Here is a 22075-nt window from a genome sequence, read left to right as displayed (position 1 = left end):
ACTTAGCATTATCTCCTCCAGTGCCGTCCATGTTGTAGCAAATGTTGAGAACTCGTTCTTTCTGATAGCTGAGTAATATTCCATTGTATATATGGACCACAACTTCTTAATCCAGTCATCTGTTGAAGGGCATCTCGGCTCCTTCCACGATTTAGCTATTGTGGACAATACTTTTTTTTTTTTTTAAAGATTTTATTTATTTACGATCAGAGATAGAGACAGCCACAGAGAGGGAACACAAGCAGGGGGAGGGGAGAGGAAGAGGCAGGCTTTCTCAGCAGAGGAGCTGATGTGGGGCTCGATCCCATGACGCCGGATCACGCCTGAGCCGGAAGGCAGACGCTATAACCGCTGTGCCACCCAGGCGCCCGAAATAGCATGTTCTGTCATACACTAGAGGTTCTACAGACTTTAGCCTGCATCAGCCACCAGATTTCTGTCCTGTCCTGTCCTATCCTCGTCCTATCTTATCCTATCCTATCTCTATCCTATCTCATCCTTTCCTATCCTATCCTATCCCAGAGAACACTTAGCCCCCTCTTCATAACTTTTCAAGCATTTTCAACACCACACTGTTGTGCAGGTACAGGGTCGTGCACAGCAGATCTTTAGGAGTTTTTCATTTTGCTTAACTGAATCTTAAGCTCATTGTTAATAATCTCGATTTCTCAGTCCCTGGCAACCACCATTCTATTCTCTGCTTCTATCTTTTGACCTCCCAGAAACCTCATGTAGTAGAATCATGCCGTGTTCATCCTCCTGTATTGTCTTATTTCACCAGCATAATGTCCTCCAGGTTCATCTGTGTTGTCATATATTGCAGAATTCCTCTTCCCAAAGATTTGGTATTCGTCTGTGTGTGTGTGTACCACGTGGCTTTTATCCATTCATCGACCACGGGATTTTAGGTTGTTTCATGTGCGGGCTATGATGAATACCGCAATGAACATGGGAGTTGCAGATTTTTCGAGATCCAAGACCCAGAAGTGGGGTTGCTGGATCATATGGCTTTTCAGTTTTTGAGTGACCTCCACGCTGTGCCTTAGTGGCTGCACTGTTTTTACATTCCCACCATCAGTGCCCAAGGGCTTCCAGTTTCTCCACACCCCCACCAATGAGCACCGCCTCTACCACGAGACTTTGTCACAGCTCATTGAAACACAGCTGATGGGTTCTAATCCCCAAAGCTTCTAACTCAGGAGGTCGGGGTGGAGCTGAGAAATTACATTTCCAACAGTATCCAGGTGAAGCGTGCTGTTGGCTCCCAGGACCACAATTTTAAGAATTACTGTAATACCCCAGCGCTAACTGGACGACAGGGGATAGTAGTGAGAGCTAATTTTATAAGTGTCCCTGGTAAGCTTTGGCTCCCAATGGTTTTTTGCCAAACTTTCTTCTCTGACATATAGGAATGCTTTTATTTTCTTGGCTAGTGAAACCATCTCTCTTATTAAGCCCTTGCCTGAAAAGGCCCATTTATTCTCTTTTCTATTTTCAATGATGTTAACAATTTTAGCAATTTAGTATTGACAGTGGCTTGTTCTTGGTAATTGGAGGCCACTTTACTTTATCAATCATATTTAAGTGTCAGAGGATGCCCACTTGGCTTAAACAAAAGACAGGATGTCCTAATGTATTTTATTTTATTTATTTATTTAAAAAGATTTATTTAGTTTAGTTTATTTGAGAGCTGAGGAGAGCGACATGATGAGAGGGAGAGGGAGAAGGAGAGGAGCCTCTCTAAGCTGAACAGGGAGCCGGAGCTGTGGGGTCCATCCCATGACCATGAGATCTTGACCTGAGCAGAAATCAAGAGTCAGATGCTCAGCTGTCTGAGCCCCCCGGCTGTCCCATAATGTATTTTTTTTTAAAGATCTTTATTTATTTAGTCTGACAAGAGAGAGAGAGAGCCAGCGTAGAGAGGGAAACACAAGCAGGGGGGGAGTGAGAGAGGAAGAAGCAGCGCCTCAGCGGAGGAGGCTGATGTGCTCGATCCCTAGGACCCAGGATCATGCCCTGAGCTGGAAGGCAGACGCAGACCACCGAGCCACCCAGGCGCCCATAATGTATTTTTAGATAAAAATAGTTTTGTTATTCAGTGTTTGTCTTTTAATACGGAAATACTATACTATCAAAGCACAAACATGAACATGAAGGGACAGTCTGAACTGAAACCTTTGTATTTAAAATGTTTTTTACAGTATGGCTCATGTGGACTTGTGTCGCAGACTGACTTGGGATATTTGTTTAAAATTTCCGGGGCTCCACTCTAGAAGTGGAGGGTGCTCAAATTTTAGTTGCTACAGAGGGACTCTGAGGAGGGGCCCTGCAGGGTTCCACATAGAATGATGTCAGCAAAATGGCTGCGTAGGAGTTTCCTACCTCTCCCCTCAGCCCCAAGAACACTGATGAACGTACAGTGACACATCATTATCCCCTAAAGTCCATGGTGTACATAAGAGTTCACTGTTGGTGTTGTACCTTCTATGGGTTTGGACAAAAAGTGTAATGACATGTACCCATCACTATATATCATATAGAGCATTTTCACTGCCTTAAAATCTCTCCACGCCTCGGTCTCATTCCTAAGTCCCCACTGCTGTGCTGTGTAGAAGTATGACATAACACACATTTGTGGAATAAATATTTGCTATGTATGAAGGTACATTTTCATACTCATGTCCCTGAAGATCACACTGCATTTCTTTAACATTGAAAAGACTATTTGCCTTCCCTTGTTTTTTGTTATAGTTGAGGACGCTTGAAGTACAAAAAGTTGGTTGCTTGTTCACAGGTCCTCACGCTAATTAATGACAGAGATAGAACTAGACTCCAAAACATTTTACCCTGTAATATTTGTCACTTCACAGACTGAACACAGGGCAGAACCCGTGGCAGCTGTATTAGTGCTGAGTTAACACACTTCTGTTTTAAGTAAGACTTTTCTTTGTCAAAGGCATTGACAATTGTTTTACTATCACCTTTTCTCCTTTTCTTCTAGCCACCCTCAGATGGCCTACTTCCCATCCCCAAATAAAACAAATATTTTCAACACCCCGTATCCTTTGCTTATGCTGTTCCTGTTTTCTAGAATGTCCTTCCTTTCTCCTACTCAGTCTTCAAATCCTTCGCTTGGGAAAGACTTCCGACCTCATCTCAATGTATTCCTCTTGCTCTGAGTCCCCATAGCATTCCAAATATAACCGACCATATTGTGAGACAATACACTGTCTCCTCTCACAGCCTACTAACTGGTAGTGATTTAATGAGGAAGTTGGGGCTTGAGGAGACAGGTATAGAAACAATACTGGACCCTGACGTATTTACTTGGAATATTCTTTAAAAAATTATTTATTTATTTAGTTTGTTTGGGGGGTATGCGGACAGGGTAGGAGGGAGAGGCACAGGAGAGAAGTACAGCTGTGTCCTGACGGAGCTGGGAGCTCTGGCAAGGCTGATCCCAGAGCTTAATGGCTTAACCAACTGAGCCCCCCAGGCGCCCTCTTGAATCATTCTTATGCAGAACCAGGAGGACCAAATTGACCAAGGAAAGTAGGTTCTTCCTTTTATATGATATATAGATATTCTAGTCCCCTCAATCTCTTCCAGTGCCTCTGGGCACGACTACTACAGAATTCCTGGCCCAACTAATACCCTCCTCTTCAGTTCTGATTTCTAGGCTCAGAAAGAGCCTCCTTCTTTCTCATGTTAGTGACAAACTGAATGACTTCTTGTCTCCTGTGAATTCTGCCTTTATGTGCAGGTCCTCTCTGCCCACGTTACAGCTCCCACAATAGAACAAGATCTGGCTAATTCAATAATCTCAGCATATCATGAGGACCAAGGTCTAGGCTGGTTATGAGTTTCCCACACCAGCTAGTAGGCGCTCAGTAAATATTGGTTGAATAAATATGTCAGAAAAATAAAGGAAAATAACCATATAATTTTGTATGGCAGTGAAATGCAAACATAGTTCTTACCCTAGGCGGCAAGGCCCACACAACATTGTTTTAACACCCTAGTTGACATAAAAGCTTTGCTCTTCTCAAAGTGAAGTATAAAACTAATAATATTTATTTGTAATAGAAATTAGCTTTTAACGTCTTCCCAACCAACTGGTCATGGCCTACACATCAGGTGGTCGCATTTCCTTATTCCTCCATTTTTAAATATATACTTACATAGGTGTACATTTCTTATTCTTGTGCTTAAATGAATGTAGACACAGGCATAGGATATATTTTTGTGTTAGGAGTCAGGTTCTTGTCAGTTGAGGTTAGTGAGCAGGGTCTAGGACTCACTGTAGCTTTAGTGGATGAGCGGTCTTGATCCCTTGAGAACCCCGAGCTATGAGAAGTGTTCATTGATTACATTTCCATAGAATGATCAATAATTATAAAAAGTAGGTCTTTGTATTATTAGATGTAGCTATCGGGAATAGCGTGAGCCTTTCAATCTAAGTAGGGTGGCGGTAGAGTTCATAAAATCTCTTTCTGTTGTGATATTAATGTGTTTAGGAAACCTCTCAAGTAAACTCTACTGCCATTAATTAATTAACTTGTGGCAGACAATTATTTTCAAAAATCCATTTGTAAGACTTCTGAGACAACTCTCTTCAACCATTGTCTCATGTTTCCAGCCAAATATTTATTGAACTCCTAAGACTCTACAAAGAGCTTGCTTGAAGCCTTGCTATGGGATCATGTGTGCTACGCTAAATGTTTCTCTCTGCACTTTATTAACTTTTCAAAAAGGACTTGTATATTTTCACCACTGCAACAGCCTACTTGAGAAAGTTGAACAGCCCATGATCTAACATGCTATTTGTAAACTCACTTAAGAGCAAATCATATATTTGCCTTCATTTCAACAAAGCAGCAACGTTGTTCTGAGGACCTAGTCTATGAGTTTTGAAAGAAGGATCTGTATAATTTATGACCACAAAGGTGTTATATAATCTGGTCAATTACAATAACAACACACAAATAACAACACACCAATATTACAAGGCACCTTCATAGTCCCATATGTGTGATTTTTGGAGGAATTCAAAGGAAGGAAATAGGCATACAGGATTAGGTAGATCCAATTGGCTGTCTTCTCTGGTAAGTGACTGACTCACAGTGTGGTATTGGAATCATGAAGTTACATCCTGATGAAGGCGTTTATTCTAGTAATATGAGTAAAACATGAACAAACCTCACTTTTATTTCCTAATCTGGGCTCTTGGAGTGTATCTTCATCCACTGGCCTACCAGGCTTGTTTTAGCATTCAACACAGAAGCTGAAGACCAGAAAGAGTCCAGGTGGCAGTGCTGTTTCTAACTTATCACGGAAAAAAAAACAACAAGAAAAGAATTTAATTTCCTGCAAAACATGAGCAGCTGCTCTTTGCAGTAAGAGTATTGGCTTCTGCAGACCATTATATACAGTGTGCATTATGTGCAAGACTGAAGTTCTGGAACCTTATAATTTAAGGGTGTGTGTGTGTGTGTGTGTGTGTGTGTATTTCTCCAATCAGCTTCCTTTGCTGTATGACTCACGGCATGGAGCTGTCATGGGGGAAAGGATGGAAAGATGAATCAGGATGAACCAGCTCCTTCTTAAGAACCAGTATTTCCAATCCACAGACTCTACAGTTGTGGTGGCCCCCTTTCTCCAAGCTTTTTCGGCCTATTCTGGAAGGAATCGCTACTTCCCGTGAGCGGCATGTGGCACTATTCAGTATTTAGAGAGTTAAAGGATCTTCGTTCGGTAAGGAGTTGACCGAGTGAAGGTATAATGATCGTCCCTGATGAGACAGGCTCACCAAGTTAAGTGTAGCTCACATGGAAGCAAGAGCACCAGATTTTCTCTTAGTATTTTTGAGAGAGAGGGGGTAGGAGAAAGCATATGGGAGGGCAGGAGGAGAGGAATTCAAAATCTCAGTGCGAGCTCCAACGGTCAGTAGACCTCAATCATGCTTGAGCGAATGAGTTGGTATCACTGACGCCGATTTGTTTTCTCTTGTAAAAATTGATATGCAAATGGTGTTCAAATTTATACTCTTGCCTTCTAAAAATGACCGTAGTTAATTGTATCCAAGTAGTCGTGTACTCACAGGATAGTATGTTTTCTTAGAATTATGAAGAACTTAAGGTGATACAGTCTCAAACAGTGTTCAGAAACATATATGAACATTTAAATGCTTTTTAAAAGTGTAGCTAGAATCATAATAGAAGTTTCGAAGTGTGAACACAGAATCATTTTTGTGAATACTTTCGATTGATCAGTTCATTTCCTTAAAATCGGTTAAGATCGTGGAAATATTAAAAGTGCATAGATGTATTGACAAATAGTATTGATCCGTGAGACTAAGATTGACGAATTACTCATAAAATTGTTCTTTTAAATCTTCGTCTGTTAAACTCTGATATTTTGAATTTCATCTTTTTTGGGGAGACTCGTGCTTAGATGTGTCCACTTTATATTGATGGATATGGCAGAGTAATAGATGGTTGCTCTATACGTTAATTGAATCCCAAGATCTCTTTCGTTTAGTAAAGAGGCCAAACCAGGGTATGCAATTTATCTGTGTCATTGGGCAAGAAAAGTGTCAATTTTCTCGAGTAATTGTCAAGTGGGTCTGCATTTTTTGAAGTTTCAAGGCAGTTTGGACGGCGTAGATGCGACTCATTGATTAGATGGTAAGAAGTACACTCATAAATATTGAAGTCATTAATTCTAAAATGTGTCTTTTCTGGCAGGGCGTGAAGTAGAAATGGCCGAGTCATGTCCTGTCATAGACGGAGACGTCTGTGGTCAGTGGCTAGAATCGACACGTTTGTTCTCAACCCTCCATGACTCTGACAGAGCTGGAAACTCGGAGTTGGGCATACTCAACGCACTGGCACAAATGCTCTCATGTTTTGTGTGTTCTCTATGCCCTTCTAGCAATATTTGTGTCAATCCTTCATAAAGCATGGTATTCATAATACTCCAATTTGCTCAGTACTAAATGTTTTCCTTCTTTGTTTTGTTTTTAATAACTTATGTCAGGAGCACAGGCTCGAATTATCCACCGGAGATCAGACTGATTGAATCAGAGTGGTGCTCACCTATGGAAGGATATTCTTAGAATACCACTGCCAGCTTGCTCCAAACTCACTGCCTCACGGGGCAAGTAAACTATCTACTTAAGTTACACCTTTATGAGATATGCATTGAGATATTCACATAAAGAAATCAATATGCCATGTAACTATTAGGAACTGATTTTGGAAAATTAGCTATTTGTGCCTCATCTCTTCAAACTGCAACTTTACAACCTCCATCTCGGGGCACTGGGTGGCTCAGCGCAATTGTCTGCCTTCAGCTCAGGTCATGATCTCAGGATCCTGGGGATTCTAGTCCCACGTCAGGCTCCCTGCTGAGTGAGGAGTCTGCTTTCTCTCTCCCCTCTACCTCTTCCACCCACTCGTGCTTCTTCTCAAATAAATAAATCTAAATAAAACTAAAACCACCATCTCTTTAAGATAAAATATAAAGTTGTCACCCTAGAAGGATGGCAATCATCTCAGGAGGAAACAGCAACAGTTTTAGAACCTTTCTGGAGTGGGCTGAATCCATTTGGGGATTGTTTTGTCCTTGGTCAACATTACTTAATCTATCTGAACTTCAGTTTCTTCATCTGTTAAACAAGAAATTGGGGGGATGAGTGGCATTTATTTCAAATGGTCTTTGTGAGTATGAAATTATTACATGATATACAGAAGAAATACAGCTCATGGTAGGTATCAATGGACAGTCGTCAGAGCTCACTTACACACCCAAATGACCATAGTTTTTCTCAGATAGGGAGAAAAATCTTTGCAAGAGCATTTATTTATAGGTCATAAATTAAAACAAAACTGGAAAGGCAAGGCAAAGTATAGACTAGGGTACTTTAAAATACATTTAAAAAATCTTTAACACATAAGACTAAATGTAACTAAAGATACATCTTTCCAGCTTTTTAAGATTCAACTTAGACTTTTGTCTTGCTTGTGAAAAGAAAAGGAGTAATAGCAGCAAGAAAAACCCACCTTTTTGAGGTAATTGATATAAAATGTCATTCTACAACTTTGGAAATTCAGTTCTGAGCATAAACAAAAAGAGTCTATAATCCTAGTTCAACCAGTAAATAAAAACATTTGCAGCAAATATCTTTGTAAGTATTTAAAAAGCCCTATGCATATTATGAAATAAAACTGCATAAATACATGCTTAGAAAACAAAGGTAGCTCCTGACCCTTAAAACCTAGTAAAAATGCTTTTCGCATTAACTAAATTGAGTTATTTGTTTTAAAATAGGAGAAGTCATAGCAAGTTAGTTATGTAACTAGATATAAACATTGACTTTCTGACTTTCTTTGTCTTATCATGCCTGACTGACAATATATTTCTGATTTTTTTGATCTGCAAGAAGAAATCAGTAGGAATTGTCTTGGGTTTACTAAAAATATAAGCTCTGTTTGTTATCATTCATACTTACTCCTCTTTCTCTCCCTCCTCTCTCCGCCTCCTGCTTCCCTTCCTCTTCTTCTCATCATTAGTATCCTAATACTCAATGTGATTCTAAGAAGAGTTGTTTCATGCAATTAAATATGTAGCCAAACTCTGTCTTTCTAAGATGCAGCAATCTTAGTGGATTCTAAACATAATACTCAATATGTACTGGGTAAATACTAGTTGACGCCTGATGAGAATAAAGAAGTAGAAACATATACTGAGGTAATAGTCTGTTTTTCCTTTTTGATTGTACTACCTCCACTGCCTCAGCCGAACGGACTACACGCTTCGGTCAGATTCGGGTAGATCTCACTGGTAAGTAAGTGACCAGTGCGTTGCATGGGACCCCACACCTCGAAGAGTACTGTGTTTGGGATATAATGCTCTGTAATTGCATCTTGAAATTCTGCTATTTATCTTTGAATTTGTGAGCTTATCGTGGGAGCATGTGCCTCGGCTTAGAGCCTGAACATGTGGACTTCTGCCTCCCTTTACCCTCTTCACCCCCTTCCTGGGTTAGGTTCTTGGCCACCTGGTGCCTGGGCCGTGCGGCTCGCCCTGCACCACTGCCACCAGTCAAGCATGAACAAATCTGGGTTGTGTAGTTGGGAAGAAGCCCCTCCTTCTACCATCCCCTTTCCCTGGGCAGGGCTGGATATGGGCACGTGGATGGCTGTGCTCAGGTACCTGCCAGGAGTCCTCAGGGGGTACGAGCAGCACCTGGTGCTCTGCTCATCCCCTTCCAGGTCCGGGAGTGCATCCTGAGAGGAGGCTGCGATCCCCTGAGAGTAGGTGGCTGTGGCTTTGTGCGAGAGGCCTGGTGGGAAGGGGAGATTGACCCCCAGATCTCGAGAGAGACTGTGTTTCATTGTGCATTGAACCTGCATAAATTGTGTAGCTGGCCCTCTGTGTCATTATTTAATACTTATTAGCATACATTACATAGAGACATCTCTGTATTAAACATTAAGAAACTAAAAGTATTAAAAATATGCTTTCCAAATCTAGCAAAACATTAAACAATAGATGTTTGGTTAGATATTGATTCCTAATAGTAAAGAGAGACTAACCGAAAGAGTTAAAACTTAAAAACCATTTTATCACTTTCATTTCATATCAATTATAAGTACCATTTAACTTTTGATTAGCCATGTTTCTTGTGAGCCCAAAGATCGAGATCTTGCAAAGCACTGTTAAACTAAAAATGCATGGACCAGTGACCTACCACTTAGAGAAGAGAGGACAAAAGAAAAAAAAAAAAGACAAGAAAAAGGAAAAAGTGGAGAAGGAAGTGCAAAGCTCTCAGAGATTGAGGAAGGACGTCAAGTAAGAATGTGAGTAGGGAGGTTCCAGCCCTCAACTCTGCACAGAAACAGGTGACCTGCTGGATGGTAGGGACCACTGGGGAGAAGCAGGTTGAAAGGTGACAGTGGCCAGAGGTAACGGTACTAATAACAACCAGACCTATTGAGGGTTTGCTATGCTTCTGGCACCATCTGTAGTGTATGACATCTGTGAACCCATTAACGCTACCAGGACCTTGTGAGAGAGACTCCATTATTACCCCGATTTTATGGTAGAAGAACCCGGGCTCAGAGAGGTTAAGTGATGTCTGAAGGCGAACAGAGAGCTGGCAGAACAAGAATCCTATCTAGGCAATTGGTCTAGAGACCATGCTCTTAATCATTACTGCACAGATGAGCTGGGCCTGTCTGGAGATTAATCGTCTGGCCTGTGTGAATGGTGCCGGTACAGAGAGCAGGCTGGTACAAGAGCAACATTTTAGTTTTTATTCCTACGCAGTGGACAGAAAAATAACTGAAGGATCCAGGGAAAAGCATGGGATGAAAATACAAGGAACTTTTGGTCTAACAGATCTCACATTGTACATAACGCTTGTACTTTTCAGAGCATTTTCATCAGTACTATCTCATTTATTTTTGCAAAAATGACTTGGCAAGACAAGTATTATTGTTCCCATTTTGTACACAGATAGGAAATTGAAGCCGGAGAGATGGAGTGATCTCCAAGTCCAAATAGCTTATAAAATGAGATGCCAGTCTTCTGACTCTTTCCACTAAGACGTATTAGGGAGAAAATTGTAAAAAGAATGAGATATTTTCTAATCTCAGGTGAAACAGTTAATAGATAGTTTTCTTCTGACTGAAATCACTTCCAAAGGCTGTGTGCCGGGTTTGCTTATTAATTGAAATTACAATCAGCTGAAATAATTAAAAATTGAAATATATAAGCGAGAAAGCTCAATGGATTTCAGACATGATTTAATCCAGTTTATTAATCATAAAAGCCATCTGGACATTGGTACTCATTATTTTATTTCTTCTTTGGGCAGATATTGCTACACTGACTTTAAACAATCAGGTCTCTCAGTATATTTTTATTCTGAGTCAACATTTAAGAAACACTATTTGAGAGTGGGCTTTGGCTTTGAATTATAAAGAGGGAATAATGGGGAGGCAGAGAGGTTGATCATCTTCCAGAATTATACATGTTGAAGAGGGCAGCACGTTGCGGTGCTGCTTCTGACATTTAGAGTGGGTGCTGAGGGGAAGGGTTTGTGGTGGTGCTGACTGGCCAGGAGGGTCACCTCTTGCTTTCTACTGGCTATGAGACTGGCTTTTTTTTTTTTTTTTTTTTTTTTGTTGTGCATTCTGTCAAGGCTATACTGGGTGGGGCCCGCAAACTCTCAATTAGCATGTCTAGAATGATATAAGAGATTGAATGCGTATTTGTTTTCCTGAGAGCTCCAGGAAGAACAAGATGAGTGATGATATCGAAGATGGCAGGGTGCTGATGTTAATAATATCATGTTGTTGTTGTTGTTGTTTTTCTCTAGTCAACATGAAGCTGACACCATCTTAGAATCATAGATTTAAAGACTGTTTAGGTGCTTGGCTCTTTTGGAGAGCTGATGAAGATAATTAGTTAACGAGTTAATTAACTACCTAATGTGCCATGCTCTGAGGTGCTCAGGCTACAATGGAAACAACAAGAAACACAACTGTTATCCACATGAAGCTTACAACTTAACAGGAGAGAAATAAGGAAGAATCTGGTTAACATGAGCAACCACATATCCAGGATTCTCATGATCCCGTCTCAGTGACTGGACAATGCCTAGTGCATATTGTAGATAGTATAAGGCCAAAGTTAAGGCCCACAGTATATAGTGTGTCTTGACATTTGGGGAAAGGTAGGAGGGCACTGAATGGCTCGACCTGCAAGTTCCCTACCCACTCCTCGCTCCTAAGGATGGGATCCCAGCCCAACAAGTTCTTATCATGGGGACCAGGTACGATGCCTATTATCCCTGCATGGCAGGCTGTGGTTCCTTGCCAGCCTACAGAATTCGTTCAAGCAAGCCAATCACATCCTCCCCTAGGAACCAGTGGTACCTTTGCCCTCTTGTTACTTACAAAGTCTGCCTCAGACAGCCTCTGGTTGTTTGCTGTGTTCAGACGTCCAAGCTCCATGGCACACTTCTGCAGAGCACAGTGTCCTTTTCTCCTGGGCTGGAGTAAATTGTGACTAATAAGGGAGGAATCCCACCCTCACCGATGGAGGGAAGAGTAGGTGATCAAGCAAAGGTACTTTATGTGACACAGAGTTAAAACTCAGTTTCTCTAGTAAATCCACGCCATGCAGTGGGAGTGGAGAAGGGAATGGCATTTTGGTCATGGCCGAAGTAGCTGAACACCAAACACAGAACAAGTGGAAACTTCATGTTGCTGTCCACCTTCCCCTAAACCTATTTTCCCTACTCAGAAATGGCTCAACGATAATGAAACTATTTTTGTTTATTAGTTTTATTAACCTGAGCTATAAACTGATCGAAGCATTTGAGACTTTAAAGAGGCAAGAGAGATTGAAATTTCATATCGTTTCAGTTCCAATGTTTGGCTTCCTCGGAGGTTCAATTTTTCATCTGTCACTTTTCTAATCCAACCTTGATTTAAAACAAGTCTTGCGGAAAATTATTCATCTTGTGTGAGAAATCTACTGAGAATGGTTGACACACACTTCTAATGCATGTCAGGAGGAAGATGAGCTGGCCCATGCATGTAGCAATATTCCGCTTGTGCTCCTGGAGACGTCATCCCCCTGACTAAGGACACACCTACATCACCACCATCTCATCTTAATTAACTTATATTTTCATTTCAGTCAAAGCAAACAAATCACAATCTGGGCAACTCCCGCGAGGACGGATGTTCCTCAAACCAGATGTTGTGGTGTTCAGTCGGGACACTGCCCATGGCTGCCATGATAATGGCTCTATCTGGAACTGACCAGCACAATTTCTACTTAACCAGACAAAAAGCAATTGGAATTAAAACCATGCAATTCTGACAAGTAATCAAAACAGCCATCTTATGTCACTGAATAGAGTTGGAAAGAATGAATCATACATGGTAATTCTCCTGTTACTCCTAGGGCAGGGAGTGTAGATCGAGCTTGATCGTGAGAGATACACTGAGGACCCTTGGTCTGCAGCATGTCTCTGCACTCTGAGTCCTTGCAGCATGGACGCCTGCTTGAGACAGTAACTCTCTACCTTCTCCGGCACCTTTAATTTTAGGGGATTAGATTTCCTTGTTATTTTATTAAGGAACTAGATGGGGAGATAAGAAAGAAAAAGGAGAGTCTGGAAGGAAAAAAAAAAAACCCAGGATGATGGTGAGGCAAGGAGGTTCGTGTCATATTTTACTCATTTTGAACCTTCTGAGACACTCCCAGGTCAGAGAATGGAAAGAAAGGCAGTCAAGAAGGCATTATGAAATTTACAGGACATAATGGTTATAGCCTCTGCGACTGAATGTCGCTGAGGGACAGGAAATGTACTAGATATTTATATGCACTAGGCCATAGGTTCTTGGAACTTGGTGCATATGGGTATCACCTGGGAGCTTTAAAACAATACTGGTATCTACACCCTCTCCCAAGATTCCACTTTTAGGTCTAGGTGGAGTGTTGAGCAATTGACTTTTAAAGGCTTCCGGTGATGCAGAGGCAGTAGTGTTCGAGAAAAACACTCAAGTTCGACCTTCCACAGCTTTAGAAGGTAGGTATTAAAAACCACATTGTAAGCGGGCGCCGTAAGCGAGTTTAAGAGCTAAGCTTCCTGCCTTGGCTCAGGGCGTAATCCCGGCGTCTGGGATCGAGCCCCACGCAGGCTCTCCTCTGCGGGAGCCTGCTTCTTCCTCTCCCACTCCCCCCCTGCTAGTTCCCCTCTCGCTGGCTGTCTCTATTCCCAGTCAAATGAATAAATAAGACTCTTTAAAAAAACTACGTTGTAAGAGTGGCACAAGTAAGATTCCAAAGTTAAATACGTTGTCTCAAATCACTGCAGCCAGTAGGTCGGAGTAGACTGAAGCACTGCTCTGCCCGACTCTGGGGCCTGTGCTTTCCACGAGCCGCCTGCTGCTGTGCTGAGAGTACTGGAGCGCAGGCGGGAGAGGAAGGAGACCCTGCCCTGGGTACAATGATAGAGCACTGCTCTTCATTATTCATCTTTTATATTAGAAACGGAGTGTCCATATGGAAACTGGCACGGCAGCAGCCTAAAAAATGCTACTAACATTTTATAGCTCCTTATTCCTAAATTAAACTGATTTTCTATTTTTAGGGACATACACGGAGGTTGGTTCTCTGTGCTCCTTGACTGAGAGAAAGCAAGGTTATATTGGAATTGTGCTTCAGAGATTGAAATCAGTTCCTTCTGTTTTATGAATGATTGCAGTGAATATATTTGGCATTTTATAATTTTTCTTACACTCCCATTATCTTTTTCTAGCTCACTTTTTCAAGTGAGAGTGATTTATTGGACTGTCTTTTTAGAAGTTCCATTTCACTGAACAAATGGTGAATATAAAAATCTGCGACTTGACCTAACACTGACTCAGATATTCAAAAGCTCTCGGATTTGATTAAAAAGAATTACATGAAGTGGGAGACCAATAATGTCAGATTATAAGAAAAACTGGAGAAAATTCCAAGATTTGTTCTTTTAAAACTCAGCAGGAGATAATCAAATGACATTTTCTTTGTAGGATAACCAGAAGTCTGGGTCTGCTTTCTTTGTAAAATTAACATGGCTGTCTGCCATTGGATTTCCCATTATCTTCACCTAACGAAACCAAACTCCTAGCACATTTCAAGAAACAGCTTCAGTAAAGACATTCTTCTTTACTCTTCCTGCCAAAATGCAGAGCAGATTGGCACAGGGGGGACTCTGAAATGGGTAAAGCAGCGTTGTATTGGAAGGGGAAGCCCCAAACCAAAATAAAACTTCTATATTCTTTTGTGGAATGCTTAGTTATAAAACGCCTGGTAATTACTTATAAAAGCAAAGACTGGAAAGAACCCAAATGATCATCAATAGAGAACTGACGGTAAAAACAGCAACAATAATGACAAATCACTATGCAGCTCTGCATTGTGCTTAATTTTTTTTTTTAGGTAGATAATGGTATTGTGCTTAAGTGAGATAATAATGCATATATTATTAGTAATGAGTATTGAAATATTTAGTGATAAATGATACCACATCTGTGATTTTATTTTAAAAATTCTTAGCTAAAATAAAAACTTCTCATTTCAAAAAAAAAAAAAACAAAAAAACGACCTAACAAAATAAGACAAGAAACCTCTAAGAGGTAAAACCAAGTATGACAAAAATGTTGATAAATTTTAACTCTGAGTGTGGGGTATATGGAAGTTTATTGTGCTGTTCTTTCTACTTTTATGTATGGGTTTGAGTATTCAGGGTAAGTGCTAGCAGCCTCAGTCAGTTAAGCGCTGACTCTTTCTTGATTTCGCGCTCAGGTCATTATCTCAGGGTTTCAGATTGAGTCCCACATGGGGCTCCACACTGAGCATGGAGGCTGCCTAAGATTCTCTCCTCCCTTTTCAAAAAATAAATAAATAAATAAATAAATAAATAAATAAATAAAAACTTCCTTTAAAAAAAGTATTAAAAATCGAAATATTTAAAACACTGATAGAATTAAGAATTAACAACCTGCTTTGCCACTTGCTGAAGGATGTATAGCTACATTTACATTCTTTCCTGTGCTTCAGCATCCTTCTCGTTACACACCTGGAGCAAAGCCACCGAATACAGTACTTCCGGGTATAACTAACTATAGGTCATGGAAGTATCCCATAGATCAGACTAAGTAGACTTCATGGAAAACTGGGCTACAAAACCCCATAAATGAGAATGTTCTCATTTCCATTGGTCTTGGGAAAAATTATTTACAGCCTTAATTGTTAGCAGTCAAGTCACTGTTTAACAAACGTGATTCAGTTTAGACTGTTGGGATTCTAGCAAAATAAGCATCTTGTTATTTAAATACTGTTAATAAGGGTTGGAAAGAGCCTTTCAAATGTCTGAAAGCTGCTAGATAGGGTTTGTGCCTCAGGACATGTGAAAGAAGGTGCTAGTTAAGTCTGGAACCTTCACTCCCACACTAAATCCTCCAGAACCCTCTCCACACTCCAACCTCATCCTGCCTCTTCCTCAGCAGAGCTCTGCACATATGGGGACCCCAGCTGGGTCAGTACCACAGTCCCAAACCACTCAGACCTTGCTCCACTCCTCCTCCTGCTTACTTTATCCTATGATAGCTACTTTTACTTGGGAGATCCATAAATCCAGGGGTGTGAAATAATGCAAATTTGGGGATTGATTCTGAGTCCAAATTAAAGTGGAGACACTGGAAAGGAGCTTAGAGAGTCCCAGGCCGTAGTACCCTCTACTCCCAGCAGAAACAAACACAAGTCCTTCCGGAGGTAATAATCTCGTTATGGCCTCCAGTTTCCCTGCAGATTAAAATCAGCCGAATATGAGCTATAAGAAAACCACTGCAAATCGCCTAAGAAAATAAGTCACCATGAATGAAACTGCAGAAAACAACAAAAACTGAGCCAGGGCTCCATAGATTTCAGATATTGGCATCATCAGACACAGGATATGAATGAGTTTATAAAATGTTTAATAAAATGAAGGGTACAATCTAAAATAAATCATTAAGAGGTGATCAAAATAGACACAGTTATATAAAAATATGATGATACCACATGGCGAAGTTGAGTGATCTCACAAATGCACATTCAAAAAGGTACAGACCTACTATGGAAAATAGTTAACTATTTTATAAAACTAAACACGTCATGCTTAAATGCAACCCCAACAGTGGCACTTTGGCATCTTCTCCAGAGAAAAGTGAAACTTTGTTTACTTCATACATTCATGCATGAATGTTTATAGCAGTTTTATCCCTAAAAGCCCCATGGACTGAAACAACTCAAGTGTCCTTTAGTGGGTGAATGACTAAACATGACTGCATCTACATCACGGCTACTCGGCCAATAGAAAGGAAGCAATGACTGATACTTGGAGCAGTAGGATGAATCTCAAAAGAAACTATGCTGGAGTCAAAAAGCCAAGCCCAAAGTTTATATGCTGTGTGATTGTATTCAGACAACATTCTCTTAATGACAATGCTTTTATATAGAGACAGTGCATTAGTGGTTGCCAGGGGTTTGAGAGAATTTGAGCAGTTGGGAGGAAGTGGACGCTTGATGTGGCTATAAACTCAGAGCATGAGAGATTCTTGTGGGGCAGATCTTTAATTGCTCCTTGAATATAGTGGGTCAGGCTGGGGTGAATTACCGTGGTGATAGGGCACCAATGCCTAGAACTAAAAACACACATGCAAGTGCATATAAAACTGGTGGAATTGTCGAAGATGCATGTGATTTCATTAGGACTCAATTTCCTATGTGATATTGCTCATAAATTACTATAAAGGTGTTACCACCGGGGAAACGAGGTGAAGCATATAATCGGTAGCTTCTCTGCGTTATTTCTTCTTTATAGTTGTGGGTAAACCTACAATTATCTCAAAATGAAAAGTTTAATTAAAAAAACAAAACAAAAACTATATACCATTCTTTTTTCTTTTTTTTAAAAAATTTCTCTTATTATGTTATGCCGTAAACTGATACCTATATACCATTTTAAAGCAACAAAAAAATGGAAGGTACATTGACACAACTTTAACAAAATATGTGCATGATCTATTGACAAAAATTTTTAAACTGTATTAGCAGACTAATTAGAAAAGATATAAATAAATGGAAAGATAATACACATTTATGGGTTGAAAGACAATATTGTAAAGATAATATTGAAGGTAGAAAATCCATAAAATTCCAATAAAAATTCCAAAATAATTTGTTAGGAAGTTGACAGGTGGATTCTTAAAAATGGGGTAAAAGGTCTCCAAGAATACTTAAAAATACCTCCAAAAGGAATAAGATGGAGTGTATTTATGCTACCAAATTTGAGGACTTCCCTATAAAGCCATGGAAATCGATCGTATGCTTATGATCCATACATAGACAAATTACCTAATGGAAAAAGTCATGTACACATGCAAATTTCTTTGAGAATAGTGCAACATCATGTCGGATTGTCCTGGGAGAAATTGACATAGCAAATTTCATTGGACACTTGGTTATCTAAATAAAACTGAAAGTAAATTACTACTTTTTACCTCTTCACGAGACTAAATACTTAAACTATGAAAATTCTCAGAAGAAAATATAGGAAAATATTTTATGACATAGGGGAAAGAAATAATTTCTTAAACATGATACAAAAGTATCAAATAAAGCAGGAAAGATCACATAAATTTGGCAAAATTAAAATCAAGAACTTTGTTCTACCAAGACCTCTAAAGAAAAAATGAAAGTAGAAGCTCAAACTGGCCAAAAATATTTATGAAGTATAAAATCAGTAAAACTTATTAATAATCAGAATACAGAAGAACTATAAACCAAATAAGAATGTCAAATCAATAGAAAATTTAGCAACATATAGAAGAGGCATACAGAAAAGGAAATACAAATGTCCAATGAACTTATGAAAAGTTGCCTGCAATCTTAATCAGAAATGTCATTTAACACAACATTTTTATATCACTAGATACCTTATTTTATATCACTAGATTGTGATACCATTTGTCAAAACTATAGAATGTGGAACATCAGAGTGAACCATAATCGTGAACTCTGGATTTAGGGTGATAATGATGTTGAGTGCAGCTTCTATGGATTGTAACAGAGTGGTAGTCTGGGATGTATGTTGATATTAGGGAGGCTGTGTATGTGTGGGAGAATGAGGCATTGAACTTCTAAACCTTTCTCCTCGATTTTGCTGAACCTGTAAAACTGCTCTAAAAATGTAAAGCAGTAATGTATCAATGCTAATTTCCTGATTGAATTGTGGCTATGTAAGAGCATGTCCTTATATAAAGGAAATATACCTTAAAGATACAGGCAGTGATAGGATCATGTCAGCACCAACGCTCAAATACTTCTAGGGAAGAAAAATGTACTTGCAATTTCTCTTAAGTTTGAGATCATTCAAAATTAAAAAAAAAATTTTTAATGAAGCTGATTATGATCTGCGTCTAATGGGAAATTTCAGGTTTTCAGGTTTTTGCCCGCTTATTCTTGGTTTCCCAAGTTAGGAGGCATTATAGACTCCTAGTCACTTTGGTCAAATCTGCAAGGCCCCAGGGAGCAATTATTCGCAATCTGGTGTTCACTTCAGATAGCCACGTTTTCTTCAGGGCTGACTCAGGTTGCTGACCCAGTGACTAAAGAGTCTCCCTAGGAGACAAGTTATAAATGCCCATCTGCCCAGGTGCAATTTTATTTTTTTTAAGGTTTCATTTCTGTGTTCTAAAATATAGGATGTCAGATATAGGTTTGAGGGCATTTCTCGGGCCATTCCGTATAGGCAAAATAATGGAGAGTCTCAACCTGTCCATCATGCACCTTCCTTCCTCCCCCAATGGATGCTTTTGGCATTTCCCAAACCCCCTCTCCAGTAAGCCTTCTGTCTGTGCCACTCTCTCCTTCCTGCTGGGACCCAGCCTTGATGGACCATCCTTCTGAGTGCTAAGCAGCTAGAGTCCTTATGCTTGCTGCTGATGGTCTACTTTTTGACTTTCTGGGTTTCTTTTCTCTTTTCTTCTTTTTTTTTTTTTTTTTTTTTTTTACGGTTACACAAAAAGTGGTTTATTTGTTTTAGAATCAAAATAAAGTCCTTTCAGAACTTCTTTGTTAGTGAAGAAAACTGTTAAAATTTGAAAACTTTTCTAAAATAATATTTTATCAGCTGGATGGAAGTTGGCACTTCAACCGATGACAACTTCCCACTTGCAACGGTGTGGGAGCCTGGAGTTGCCGGGTTAGACAATGGCTAACCTAGAAGCCGGGCTTTTGCACTCGTCGCCTGTACACTGAGATCATCAGGCCTGACCTCCTTGCCTTTACGCCTGCGGCGCTCCTTCTCCAGCACCCACTCCTAGCCTTCCTCACCACCCCGCGCCTCGCAATCCCTCTATGGGCCCCTGCTGAGGTCGTGAGTTTACTTGTTAGCTGTTGCCTGTGGGGTGGCAGGGAGCCAAGCCACTTTTGGGACAACACAGGCTGGTCGTCCCCTATGAGAGCCTGGCACTATCCAAGGAGAGCTAGAAGTCCTGAGTGCCCGGTAAAGCTGCCCCTTCACCCATCCAGTCCGGCGTGGTCAGCAGTCCCAAGGAAGCCCAAGGGGCGGCTCCCTAGCAGCTAGCAGATGTCTGAGGCAGGAAAACAAGGCTACCAGCTCATGGCAGCCCTTAACAATGATCCTCCAGAGCCGATCTTGGCCTCCAGCTCCTTGGCTGAGGAGAAAGGGACCTCATAGCTCCCACAGGAGAGGCCCTGGCTGGGTTTCTTTTCTAATCGAGATTTAATCCTGAATATAAATCTGCTACGAGTAAGCCCAATGAACACAAGCTGGATTTAAATTCAGACCTGCATTAGTGGGAGACTCGAGTGGCTTTCAACCTGGTGGGGAGCCTCCAGGAGAAAGGTAGAGGAACGTCCAGTTGGGTCTTGGAGCGCTGGCTGTTGTGGGTGAAGCCAATGCTCGTAGGGGACTCTTAGTTACCCCTGTCATCTCTCGCTCTTCGGGAAGGATTGGTTTCACTTCATGGTTAAGGCTTGATTTTATTCAGGTGACTAGAACAGTAAAGCAAGAAGAGCTTCTGCCAGGCTGAGGGCAAGTAGAGGAAAAAGTTGGTCATGAATAGCAAACAGACTTTTGTTAGTGTTTTCTAAATTTTCTGCAATGGTACACAGTGCTTTATAATCAGGAAAATAGTCATATGTAAGAACTGTACAGATAAATGGCCAATAGTGAGTGGCAGTGGTGAGCGTTTGAGGTCACAGGAGTCCCACAGGGAAGCTATGGGATGGACACCTACTACTCTTCACCTTTTTCTAACTCTAGTGTAAGAACACAGATCTACAAACATTTTTTGCTCTTGAAAACTTTTTTTTTTTTTTAAATCAAACTTGCTCCTTTGCATTAACATGCCTACTGATGTCAGTTTTGAGAGCATGATTGACAATGAAAAAGTAAATTCAATATAGAATCAGTGGTAACTTTAATGGAAATATATGTTATTACTCCAGATACTAGTCCTTCACCAATAATGTGGTGAGAAGCTGTGAATTTTCCTTAAAAGGTATGTTGTATTTGTTTGTAAGTCTGTGAGTCACTATTTTGATTTAATTTTGCAACACTTTGACTTCATAGTCTTCCTTTCTTTTTAAAGTTGGTAAAAATTATTGTGTCACTCACTTGGAAAATTAATATTGCAGGAGACGCCAAGGCATTCTGCAACTAAAAGATCGTTAGAAATGCAACTCTCTTGAGTTGGCTGGAGACTTCTACCATTAATTATTAGAGGTTGAGTTTTTGTATTGAAATCTTAGTCATTGTTTAAAATGTATCACTTTATAGTTCTTCTTCAGTTGCTCATTATTTATTCATCAAACTTATTTTGGGTTTCCTGCCTCTGTGCCGTATGGCCTCGGTAACAACTTGATTGATGCTTGCCTTCAGAGAGGGTACAGTCTAGTAGAGGAGATAGATGGTCTATGAGAAATAACTATACACATCAGACCGTGAGAAGTCCAGCAAGAGTTAGAAGGTTATGTGAGGAGAATGAGTGAGTGTGGTGGAGGAAAGCAAGAGACAGTGAGGCTCTTCTTCAGGGAAGGAAGACATGATGGGCAAAGGAAGGAAGGCAGAATTCTGAGGTATGACGTGAGTAAGAGAGAGTAGAGGGGCTAGCAGCTTACATGTGGAGGCTAAGGCCTTGAAACACTATGGTTTCTGTGAAGTGCACCGAACTAGGTTTAGGGCTTTACGTGTTGTGCTTCATAACAACCCAAACCCGTGAGTAGTGACAAGTAGGTTTCTGTGTGCCATGGTATTGGCTATTCTCACAAGTGTAGCCCTTTCACTGGTTGGGGGAGTGGGCTTCATCTGTTCTGTTGGTGAACATTTCACTCTCCCAGTCACTTGATGAAAGTAGGGCTTTTTGCTTTGAACTTCACACCTGCGAACGTCCATTTTATATGTCAACTCTTGACTGGGCTACTCTTCCCAAGTTAA

General features: G+C 40.5%; 1 long non-coding RNA gene and 1 other non-coding gene across 6 annotated transcripts in view; one reads left to right on the top strand and one right to left on the bottom strand.

Moving 5' to 3' along the window:
* Positions 1 to 22075, top strand: part of LOC121101263 — a 124417-nt gene that overhangs the window by 32910 nt on the left and 69432 nt on the right. The window lies entirely within an intron of this gene.
* Positions 20202 to 20331, bottom strand: LOC121101458. Its single transcript, XR_005833450.1, has one exon.

Source organism: Ursus maritimus, unplaced genomic scaffold (assembly GCF_017311325.1).
Source record: "Ursus maritimus isolate PB19 unplaced genomic scaffold, ASM1731132v1 scaffold_10, whole genome shotgun sequence".
Lineage (NCBI taxonomy): Eukaryota > Metazoa > Chordata > Mammalia > Carnivora > Ursidae > Ursus > Ursus maritimus.
This window is presented reverse-complemented; position numbering and strand designations above follow the sequence as displayed.